This window comes from Dipodomys spectabilis, unplaced genomic scaffold (assembly GCF_019054845.1).
Source record: "Dipodomys spectabilis isolate Male_0828 unplaced genomic scaffold, ASM1905484v1 ptg000783l, whole genome shotgun sequence".
Classification (NCBI taxonomy): Eukaryota; Metazoa; Chordata; class Mammalia; order Rodentia; family Heteromyidae; genus Dipodomys; species Dipodomys spectabilis.
Genome location: NW_024871460.1, coordinates 7,290,804 through 7,302,901, shown reverse-complemented (window position 1 = coordinate 7,302,901; position 12,098 = coordinate 7,290,804).

Here is a 12,098-nt window from a genome sequence, read left to right as displayed (position 1 = left end):
TGTGTGTGTGTGAGTGTGTGTTGACACTGGGGCTTGAACTCAGGGCCTGGGTGCAGTTCCATAATTTTTTCACTAAAGTGTGACACTCTTTATTGCTTGAGCATTTTGGTGATTAATTGAAGGTAAGAGTCTCACAGACTTTCCTACCCAGGCTGGAATTAAACCTAAACCTTCAAATCTCATCTTTCTGAGTAACTAGTATTACAGATGTGAGCTGTCAGCATCTGACTAATTTGTTTTCTCTTTTCTTGTTTCTTCTTATTTGTTTTGGTCAGTTGTAGGGCTTGAACTCAGGGCTTGGGTGTTATCTCTGAGCCTTTTTGCTCAAGGTTAGTGCTCTACCACTTGAAGCCACAATGCTACTTATAGTTTTCTGGTGGTTAATTGGAAATGAAGTCTCACAAACTTTTCTGGCTTTGAACCTCAATTCTTAGTTCTCAGCCTCCTTAGTAGCTAAGAATACAGGCATGAGCCACCAGCTCCCAGCCTAATTTTCTTTTTAAAGTATACACTGCTATGGGTACAAATGCCTTTCAAAGATGTATAAGTATATTTGATATAAAAGAAAAAAGTGAGGGCTAGGAAGGTGGCTCCGTGGTAGAGCGCTTACCTTGCATGCATGAGGCCCTGGATTCAATTCCTCAGCACCACATAAGAAAAAAGAAAAAAGCTGGAAGTGGCACTGTGGCTCAAGTGGTAGAGCGCTAGCCTTGAGCTGAAGAGCTGAGGGACAGCACCCAGGCCCAGAGTTCAGGCCTATGACCAGACCCAAAAAATAAATAAATAAATAAATAAAAGAAAAAAGTGTCTCCTCAATACAAAAGCAAAGTAAAATACAAAGATTAATGTATTTAAAAGATAAAATATAATCAACCAGTTTTCATAAAGCTAGACAAAACTTTAATTTGACCTGGCCATATTGTAGTGTTTGGGTGAGGTGTGGTGGAGTATGTAACCGTGAACACTTCTGGTTCCTAGAAGACCAAGAAGTTGCTGCTTGTACTCTGAGTGGTTGGATAAGGTGGGCAAACCCAATTAACTTAAGGAATGTTGGGGTATCCCAAAGGAGTGGAGCCAGGAAATAGGAGCCCAAGTTCCAATTCCCTCTCTGCCAAGAAACTTGAGTAGATTATTTTTTTGTAATGGTTGTTTTTGTTTGTTTGCCTTGCTTTCTAGTAATGCGGATTAAACTCAGGGTCTGAAGCTTGTTACCCAGGAAATCGACTACTTTAGCCATGACTCTAAACCTTTCTGTGTGCTGAATGAGTTTGGGTCATACTTTATGCCCTGGCCAGCCTGGGATGTGATTCTCCTACTTGGGTTTCCCTCATAACTAGGTTGCAGGTGCTTACAACTACATGCTTTTCCCTGGCTAACCTAGGACAGAAATACTCCTACCTCTCCCTTCCAAGTACCTGTGATTACAGACATATGTCACCATACCTGGCTTTGCTTTTATTCTTTTTCCAGGGTCTTGCTATGTATCCTGGAAAGTCTTGAACTCACAATCCTTCTGACTGTGTCTTCTGAATGCACAGATTTCGAGTGTGCACCACCATGTCCAGTCCACTGCTACATTTTGCTCTGCAAAGTTGTTTGCTATAAGGTGCAGTCCTTCCCTTGTGGGATATTTATAAGTCCTCACCACTGCAAGATGAAGAGCTATGTCATTGGCCTCCACTCTCTAGAAGCCAATAGCACCTGCCCTCCCCAAGCTATAATGCAAAAACTTTTTTCTTTTTTGAAAAGAAAACGTCTCCAGACATTGTCAAATGTTCCTAGGGCCAAAAAGCATCTCCAGTTTGAGATCCATTAATCTAGGTAATTGATCAGCCTGAGATCAGCTGATTTTTAAGTGGTGAATTTAGAATTTGACCCTCATCTTCTGGCTGTGTGCCAGGCTTAGTGACAAAGACCACAGCTTCCTGTAGAGAACATAATTTGTCTTCTTTCTTCAAGGCAGGCCAATCAAACACTCTCATAGACATTTAAGTAAGTTGAATAAAGACCAATATGGATGAAAGGCACCATTCCAAGCACTAGGAAAACGAGGGGTCAATTCCTCCAGTTTTTTTTTTTCTATTATCCAAAGTGAGGAATTAGATAATAAAACAGCAAGTAAATAAATGAGTAAGATAATTTGATCGTTCTAAGGAGAAGTTAAAAAGAAAACAGATAGGTTGGGATGAGAAAGAGCAAGAAGGTGCACTTTAAGTAGGATTTCATCAAAGGTCTCTTTCTTATGAGCTAACATTTCAGCTGACATACAATTAACAAGAAAAGAATCTGAAGATGGATTACCCAGCTGGACAGAGTGGATCATACCTATAATCTCAGTTGCTCATAAGGGAGTGGTAGGAAGATCTTGGAAAAGGCCAGTGTGGGAAAAAGTGTAAGGCTCTCTTTAAAAAAGAAAAAACTAAAACAGTAAAAAGGACTGGGAGCTTGGCTGAAGCCATAGAGTTCCCCTCCACACACTGTTTTGTTTTGTTTTATTTTAACAAAAAATGATCTCATTTCCTTTTCTTGGAGTTCATTTCATAAAATATTATTTTATAAAATAAAATAATGCCATATAGTCCCTCAAAGCTGAGACTGCAAGTCCAATGAACTCACTTTGAGAACCACTAAAGTAGAGCATCAGCAAGAAGGCTGCTGTGGCTGGAATATAGACGATACAGGAAGAAGGGTAGGAGATGAGGACAGAAAGATTTCTATGTCTAGTACCTAGTTTTGAAAGTCTTTATTCCTGACAATAGGACTGTAGGAAGCCAGGATAGTGGCAAGTCAGAAGAGGAGGAAAATCCTCTGTTGATGATGCAGAAAACATAGTGATGAGAATCAATCAGTTAGTATTAGTGGCTGGACATTTAGCCTGTGACTGCTGCTGAGGCACAATCGCTTGCAGTAGTGTATCTCAAACTGCACTTTTAAGCTGAGAGTTCTTTCTCTCTCTGATGCAAGCTCTAGTGTCGGACACTATGACATACTGGTCTAAGTCACATTTGGCTGTGAGTACTTGACAGCTTAGAACTGGCTGCTCTTTCCAATGATAGCACAGTCTCCTATGGGTGTTTTCAGAGGGACAAATGGTGCCACATTGCTCCTGAGTGTGGATGTTCCCCTTTGGAGCCTCATGAAAGTTGCAGCGACCCCTGGTGGAAGATACAGAAGTGCTAGTCTGCTTGCCAGTCTGGGTAACTTTTTTTCCTTTTCCCCCACCTCAATAGATTTACATCTCTCCAGAAAATATGGGCCACCTATCTCCTGCCTTCCAGGGAATCACACACTAGGAGGAGATAATCGCAATAAAACTGGTTTGTGCTATAATCTCCAACAGGAGGAAGTAGCCATGTTGTTTGGATCCCTAGGACCATTAGTACATTCATGCACAGATGAAGTAACTGAGAGAAAATAAGAATTGGAAATGTCCAGTTTGGAAGGTGATGAAATCAGGATTTTGGTCACAATTCAAGCCTAATTTTCCCATTCAATGTGAGCAATGTATTACATAATAGTCTGTTAGTACTGTCTGATGCTTGTTTGTTTTTGTGACTATATTTGTTTTGACAGTTCCAGGGGATTGAACCCAGGGTTTGGGACGGGTGAGGCAAGCACTCCACCACTAAATCTCCATCTTTCACCTTTTTAATCTTTTTTTTTTTATTTTTTGTCAGTAGTGGGGCTTGAACTCTGGGCCTGGGCGCTGTCCCTCAGCTCTTCAGCTCAAGGCGAGCACTCTACCACTTGAGCCACAGCACCACTTCTGGTTTTTCTGAGTGGTTGATTGGAGATAAGAGTCTCACGGACTTTGCTGCTCGAGCTGGCTTTGAACCATGAGCCTCAGATCTCTCTCCCGTGTAGCTAGGACTACAGGCGTGAGCCACTGGCTCCTGGCTCCATCTTTCACTGACATCCAGTAGCATCAAGCTGTCTTACATTTTGTCAACTGAAACTTAAAAATCTGTAGCACTTCTGTGCAACTCTGGTCCCAAAATTATTGGTGTTCCTATCCATAACCATGAGACACAAGAAGATCTTAAAGTACCTGCCAACTCACCCAAGTGTAGTGAAATCACATCCTATCTTACTTCAGTGAGTTAAGTGCATCTCTTGGTGATCTGAACCACTTAGAGCTGATGATCTGTGCATGGCATTATGGTGTCACTTGTAGTTTATGGCTGAAAAGACAGACCGTACATATAGTTATCCAGATGACCCCTGGATGAGTTCAAGGTAGTTTTTTTTATTGAATTTCCTCTGTTTCTTTTTTTTTTTTTTTTATTGTGAGAATACCGTACAGAGGAGTTACAATTACATGGGCAAGATAACGAGTACATTTCTTATCAAGCATTGTTGCCTCCTCTTTGTTTCCCCTTCCTCTGTTTCTTAAACCCTGGATTCTTAAAGTCTTAAGGGCAAATCTGGCTATTTTCATAATGCCTAGTATCTTTCTATATAGGTAAAAACAAAAATATATCTCACAAAAATCTACATGATTGGAGATACTTCTCTCACTTTAGTAAGCTTTTGCTCTAAAAACTTGCAATCTAAACAGGCAGAACTATTTCTCACATTGCAAACTGAAGATAACTTTATATCCACCCCAACCTATCAACTTCCCAGTAATCTTACCTTTATTCAGCTCTTCCAACATTTGTTTTCTTAATTTCCCAGCCATTGATCACACAGAGGATATACAGGCAGCCCAAGAACTAGAAAGAAATATAAATGAAGATGACTACTAATTAAAGATACTTTAATATATTGATAAATTTCAACACAGGCCTGGTCTCTGAAAATTGAGGTCTCATCAAAATAGATGAAAAATACACATTCCAGCTTCAGATACGCCTCAAGAAGGAAATTGCTCGGCTACTTCAGTTTTCCTAATTATTCTCTCCTACTGAGGATTTTAGCCTGTGATGGCCTATCCTAGCAGCTGGCTCAATAATTCCCCGTGACATGGGGAAAATGCAGACTTCAGGCCTATTTAAGAGTGGATTAGCCTGGCTCCCTTCTTGTTCTTTTTGGCCTGTGGAGACTTGTTGCTAATAGGAACCCTCAATCAAAGTCTGCTCCAGGCACTGGGCAGATAGGCCCCCGTGCTTTGTACAAAGTCTCCCTCCACCACCCCTCCCTGCCCCCATTTCTTGAGCCCCCTCTTGCTGCCCCTGAAACTTCTCCATCTGAGCTCCGATCTGACCTGTCACTCCCCTTGGCTTGTCTGGTCTTGGAATTCCTGGCAACAGGAACTGGCAATTGCTGTAAATTACATGCTGCCTTTGACAAGGAGAATGCTAATCCTGGAGGCTTTCGGAAGAGACCACCAAACCAGTTTCTGAAGGTGAGATCCCTTGGTCAATTGGAGATGACAAAGATGCTGCTGCTCTCTTAGGCATCTTTCTTCCAAACAACATCTTTTCCTTATGTAACCTTGAGAAACCTTTCTGGTATTTCCCTGTCTAGTCTGGTGTTATAGTGTCAGCTGCTTGTTCAACTGAGCACACTTCATGCAGAATATTTACTTAATCAGCTCTATAACACTGCCATCAAGATAGGTTCATGGTTAGCTTGGAAATCTGACCTTCTGAGTTCATTTGGGGCTCTGTACTACACGGTCTGTGACTTAAGTAGTGTAAGGCTTCTAAGCCTCAGTTTCCCTATTTACTCCTCCTTCCCCCTGAAGAATAATGATCCCTACTTCAGCTGTTTATGAATACAAACATGTGGCCTGTGGCAGCAATCAGGAGAAGGCACTTAGTGAATGGACCCGTCTTTCCCATCTCTCCTCAATTCCTAGCAGCCCCTTAGGGTTAAAGGCACTTGGTTTCATACTCTGTGTTTTCAGCAGTTATGGCTTCCAAATTTAAATTAATGTCCTTTGTAATCAAGATTGACTTCTCAGCAAATCATACTGAACTATTGCAGAGCTTACAAAAACATGTTCAATCATTCATTTTTCCATTCACTAGCACATATTATTGAATGCCTACTAGATCTCATGGGGTGCAACATGGCAGGCAAAATGGACCAATTCTCCCAAAGGACTGTGAGGGGTCAGGGAGGGAGATGATGGTGAACAGGTAAACAGACAAGTAAATGTGAAACATCTAGTACTGCCCAGGAAAGAAAAAGCATTTAGACATAGCAGCAACGTTTAAATACAAGGAGCAGGCTGACTTCCCAGAGGAGGCATTTAAACAATAGACATGAAGAATAAGCAGGAGAAGACCTTACAAGCAGAGAAGGAACCTTCTAGAGAGAAGGCAGAGTACATGCTAACACCCTAAGGCCAGATGATCCAGGGTTCCTGGAACAGGAAAGAGAACAAAAAGGGTAAAGTCTTGTAAATCAGGCTCCTTGGTTTTCCCTTCCAGCAGCTCTGGTCTGAGGAAGCTGTGGGTGACAATAGGTTTGTCTGTTGCCCACATGAAAAGAAAGCTATAGAGATTTGGCTTGTGTTGAGGAAAAAATCATGTCTCCCTGTTCTATTGGATGTTCTTAAAAAATATTCCTTATACAATCTCACCACACCACTCTACTCCTAGCTCCTAACTACAGTTTAAAGGCAGCCTAATTTACTCCTCTCTCTGTGCCCTTCAAATAAATGCACTTTTTTTTGGGTAAATTCTTTCACTTGAAGGCATTCTACTCTTGCAGCTACACACACCTACCATACCATTGGACATGGTTTCTCTTGGCTTCACAGGCTTTTGAGTAACACCAGTCTTTCTCATGATGGTGCTCAGAAGAGCAGGATGCAGAAGCCCAGAAGAGGGGGGATTTACAAAGACAATTTATTCCAGTGTAAACATCTCTGTTGTGCCTAAATCAGAAATCAGTGACTGACAATCTCTGTTTTCTGTGTGATGATATAACCTGCGTGTGTGTGTGTGTGTGTGTGTGTGTGTGTGTGTGTGTGTGTGTGTGTATGCAAATGCCTGGCTCTAACTTGGATAATTAGTGTTGTGTTGATGGAAAGGATTCCATCAGGAAATCTGGTTACTGCTTTAACTGCAGCACTGATATTCTTACCTTAAAGAAAAGGAAAGTGGTTTGATGCCACTTGGTTTCTTAATCTGAGGTGGTAAATTGAGTCCCTAATTTATGAGGCCCAAGCTCCTAAACAGGCTTGGAGCCACCAGTGGAGGTTTGACTCAGCTCTGTTCTGCCCTCTTTCTTTCCTTCTTGTCCATTCTTGCTTTTCCTTCTTCATCCTCACAGCAAGAGCCAGCATTGTCCTACCTACCTGCCACAAAGTGGGTGTAATAATATTTCTTTAATGAATGGCTAAATGATTAAAGCCTCATTCTCAAAAAAAGAAAATTAAAATAAAACATATCTAAACCAAATCTTACTTTAAGATAGATGGGCTTGCAGTGTGCCAGTGGTTCATACCTGTAATCCTAGCTGCTCAGGAACGTGAGATTTGAAAGTTGAGGTTTGAAGCCAGCTCAGGCAGGAAAGTTCAGACGACTTCTTACTTCCAATTAACCACCAAGAAGCAGAAAGTGGAGCTGTGCCTCAAGCTTGTGGCTCCAACCTTGAGCAAAACAGTTAACAGACAGCACTCAAGCCCTGAGTTCAAGCCCTGGGACTAGAACACACACATACAAAGATAAATTGGTTTATGGAAATTTAACTACAAAGGATCACTCTGGGAAAGTCTATTAATATTGTAAGAAAATCTGTTTTAAGGGTTGGAGGTATAGTGCAAGAGGTAGAGTGCCTGCCTAAGAAGTATGAGGCCCTGAGTTCAAACTCCAGTACCCCAAAAGAGGAAAGAAAGCTGTTATGAATAAAAATTAAACCTGCCTTTCTTTCCCTTCCTTCCTTTTTTCCCTTTCTTTCTTTCTTTTCCTTCCTTCCTTCCTTCCTTCCTTCTTTCCTTCTTTCCTTTCTTTCTTTCTTTCTTTCTTCCTTCCTTGTTTTGCTGATACCAAAACCTTGCTTAGCTTTTTGTTGATGACTGGTAGGCTACCACTTGAAACCCAGCTCCAGTCTAGCCTGTCCTTTTTCTTTTCTTTTTTCTTTTTTTTGCTAGCTAATTAAAGATATAGTCTCTTAGACTGTTCTTCTGAAGCTGGCTGCAATCCTTCATCTTCAGAGTAGCTAGGATCCTTAGAGTAAACCCCAGAGTAGCTAGGATTATGGGCGTGAACCACTGGTGTCTAGCTTTTTGTCTCTCTGCCTGCCTTCCTTCCCTTCCTTCCTTCCTTCCTTCCTTCCTTCCTTCCTTCCTTCCTTCCTTCCTTCCTTCCTTCCTTCCTTCCTTCCTTCCTTCCTTCCTTCCTCTCTTCCTTCCGTACTTGGGTTTAAACTAAGGGTGTTATGCTTGATAAGCAGATGTTCTTACCACTAAGCCATGATACCAGCTCTCTTTTTTTGCTTTGGTTATTTTTGAGAAGAGTCTTGCTTTTCTCCTGGGCGGTCATGGACTGTGATCCTTCTGTTTACACTTCTCGCATAGATGGGATGATAGGTGCATGTTATATTCTCTTTTTTTCTATTGTGATGGAGTCTGGAGAACTTTTATGCTTGAGCTGGCCTCAAACTTTGATCCTTTCTAATCTCAGACTCCCACATAGCTGGGATGGCAAGCAGAAGCCACTGACTCCTGGTCAGAGTCATTTTTTTGTTTTCCCTTATGAAATGTATCATTTGTTCTGGTTTGGCTCATCCCTGTGCCTTGTCTGTGTCTCAGCATTAATGTGGAACTTCAACGGCTGATAACGTGTATAATAATACATATTATTTAGAGTATATTTGTTCTTCTCCACTTGTGTACACTTTGTTTTTTCATCTTAGAGACAAAGTTTTAATATGTAGCCCAAGCTGGACTCAAACTTTCAGTCCCTCTGCCTAGACCTCTCAAAACTTGGGGATTAGAGGTGTGTCTCACCACACCTGACATAACAGCAAAGAAATAATAACAATAACATACCAGAAGGATAGTAACTTCCAGAGGTGCAAGATGATGCATTTAGCACATTGCTTAATACTTTTCAACTACTTGTTAAACACATATTAAAAGATGAGCAAAGGGATGAGTGGATCTTTACTAGAAATGCAATATAATACAGGGTAACATAAATTGGATTTTTAGAGAACATTTGGGAAAGGCAAAGGAAAAATTTTAAGGGTTGGAAACACAAACCATCTGAAAATTAATCAGCCTGATAAGTCATCTTTAATCATCTATGTGCAGGCCAATAGGCAAATGGAAATTTCTTTACACCATATTGATTTCTTTCTTATTTTGGTGCGGCTTGTAAAGAGAAGCCCACATTTGGAATTCTTGTATTAGTTCTGAAAGTCCATTTGCCTTATTCTCCATAGGTTTACTACAGACCGGAGCTCATTTTCAAGACGAAATCTTTCACCCAAGTATGCTATTTACCTGGAGGGATCATTAGCCTTCTCAGAGTTAGTATTCCTACAGTAACAAAGTGGCCCCATGGCCCAGAAACAACACCAATTCCTCCATTTCATTCATTTCCCCAGGCCTCCTGAAGTAGAAGGTATTAGAGCAAGGTGGCAGGTCCCAAGGTCATCTGTGCATGTCTTCTCTAGCACCATGGCCAGTATCAATATCAAACACATTATATAACTCATGTCCTAACTAATTAATTAATTTTGTGTTGGTATGAGGGCTTGAACTTGAGACCTCATGCTCTCACTAGGCTTAAGGTTTCAGCTCTACCATACTTGAGCCACAGCTCCAGTGTAGCATTGTGTGGATTAGCTGGAGATAGGGTCTTTTCTGCCTCAGCTGGTTTCAAACAGCAGTCCTCTGATCTCAGCCTTTTGAGGCTAGAATTAAAGGAACAAACCACCAATGACCAGCTCCTTGTTTCTTACTTTATATAAAAATACCCAAAAATGAAAGTCTCTCTCAGAAACCAGAGCAGATAAAACCTACAATGAAACTCTACTGTCAAAAAACAACAATTGGATTGAGATGTGCTGAGATCATAACTTGAAATATGGATTTATAATGTCTTTGAACAACCACCTAATGATAATTTTACCATTTAGGAGCTAGAATGATTGTTTTCCTCCAATAAGTCCAACGTCTGATAGTGATTCAGGAGTATTGACAGCAACTGTAAGAAAGAGAAAAAGGTAACCTTCCAGACTCTCCCTCTTCCAACTACTGGGATGTGTCTAGCCAACCAGAACGTGAACGAAAAGTCATTAGCTGTAGGCATTCAAATGCCCTTACATTCCTCGTCTTATTGCAGGGGTGACTTTCAGTGTCTATAGGCAAACACAAAGCTTTTTGGGGGGTAACACTTTTAATTGGATGACTGAGATGGTTGTAAAGAACAAACTTTGAACTCCAACAAGAAAGAGAATTATACTTTTTCTTTTGCGGATTCATTTCTGATATGTATAGCAACACATCCCAAATAAGCATGATTTAAAGCAAAGAATTTACTATTCACTGTAACTTTACAAGAACTCTAGAGATAGACATTGCTAGGTAATATTGCTGGTAGCAGGTCAGCAATATTATGAACATAATTTTGAAGTGTTCCCATTTTGTAGAGTTTTTTTTTTCAGCATTGGGAATTAAACCCAAAGACCTCCTGCATGCTAGACAAATGCTCTACCATGGAGTATCCCTCTCCCTAGCCCATTTTGCAGTTCTTATAGTATCAGTGATATTGGCATTAACACATCTTCATGCCTCTTCTCACATAATTTTAACCAGAAGTAGGGAGGAAGAGATGCCATAGCAGCTTTTCTTTGTGTTGTACTCTTTTTATGAGAGAGAAAAACCAGTGTCCACAAACATCCACATAATAACATTCCCCTGACATTTCATTGGCTTAAAGCAGATCACATGACTTTCAACCGTTTGCAGGTGAGAAGATTGACTTAGGCTAAGTATACTTCATTACAGCTGAACCCACTTGCCTGAGAAAGTTGCGGCTCAATGCCCCATCAAAAATTGGACTGTGTTAGCAAGGAATAAGTTGGATTATTGGATAGGACCCAGGGGGCTTCTTCTGTACTGATTTAAGTGTTTAGAACAACTAAGCTTTAACTTTTGGTTGACAATAAACCCTCTCTGGGATAGCATAAATTAGTAGTAACAGATATTGGGGGAGACCACTTGGATATGGATGTGACTGAGGTCTTCGGATGATCTAATTGTTGGGTCTACTTGCTAGTTCTGGTTTTATAGGGTATCCATCTTTATTTTTTTAGTAAACTCTACTCCATCCTTCTTTGTATATTTAAACTCCAACCAAAGTTTTTCTTTGAAAAGCAGTCTTTGTATTATCCACATAGCTTCCTTTTACTTTCACTTAGAAAAAGTTTTTTTGGGGAGCCAAGGAATTCAGATTCTGAACAGGCATGAGCATGTATCTCTATGTATGTCATTAATTATCACCTCACTTAAACCAGTGTCCTCTTCCCAACTCATACTCTTTCTCATTGTACTGCCTGACACTCAAATAATGTCTTTACAAAGTCAGGAAGAAGGCTGGGCACAAGTGGTTTACATTTGTAATCCTAGCTACTCAGGAGACTGAGATTTGAGGATCGTGGTTTGAAGCCAGCTAGGTCAGAAAAGTCCACAAATATCTCCAATTAACCACCAAAGAGCAAAATGTAGAGCCATAGCTCAAACGGTAGAGTTCAAGCCTTAAGTGAAAAAGCTAAGGGACAATGTCCAGGTTCTGAGTTTATGTCTTAGTATTGGTATAAAACAAAAGAAAAAAGAAAAATAGAAGTCAGGAAGAGCTGAGTTTCCAGTTGACTGAGGAATAATAGAGAGGCACATGATTATTTTCTTCCTTGAAGGGATGCCTTGTTCCTTGAAGAACACCATTGTGAGGAGAATATGGTGAACGAAGGCAAAACACAGCATGAGCTAAGCAAAAATACTATTTGTCACTATCTTGATGATAAAAAACAACACTTGTCCAGAAAATAAAATATTTTATGTTTTTTTTTTGGGGGGGGGGTCCGGTCGTGGGGCCTGAACTCTGGGCCTGGCGCTGTCCCTCAGCTCTTCAGCTCAAGGCTAGCACTCTACCACTTGAGCCACAGCACCACTTCCGGCTTTTTTTCTTTTTGCT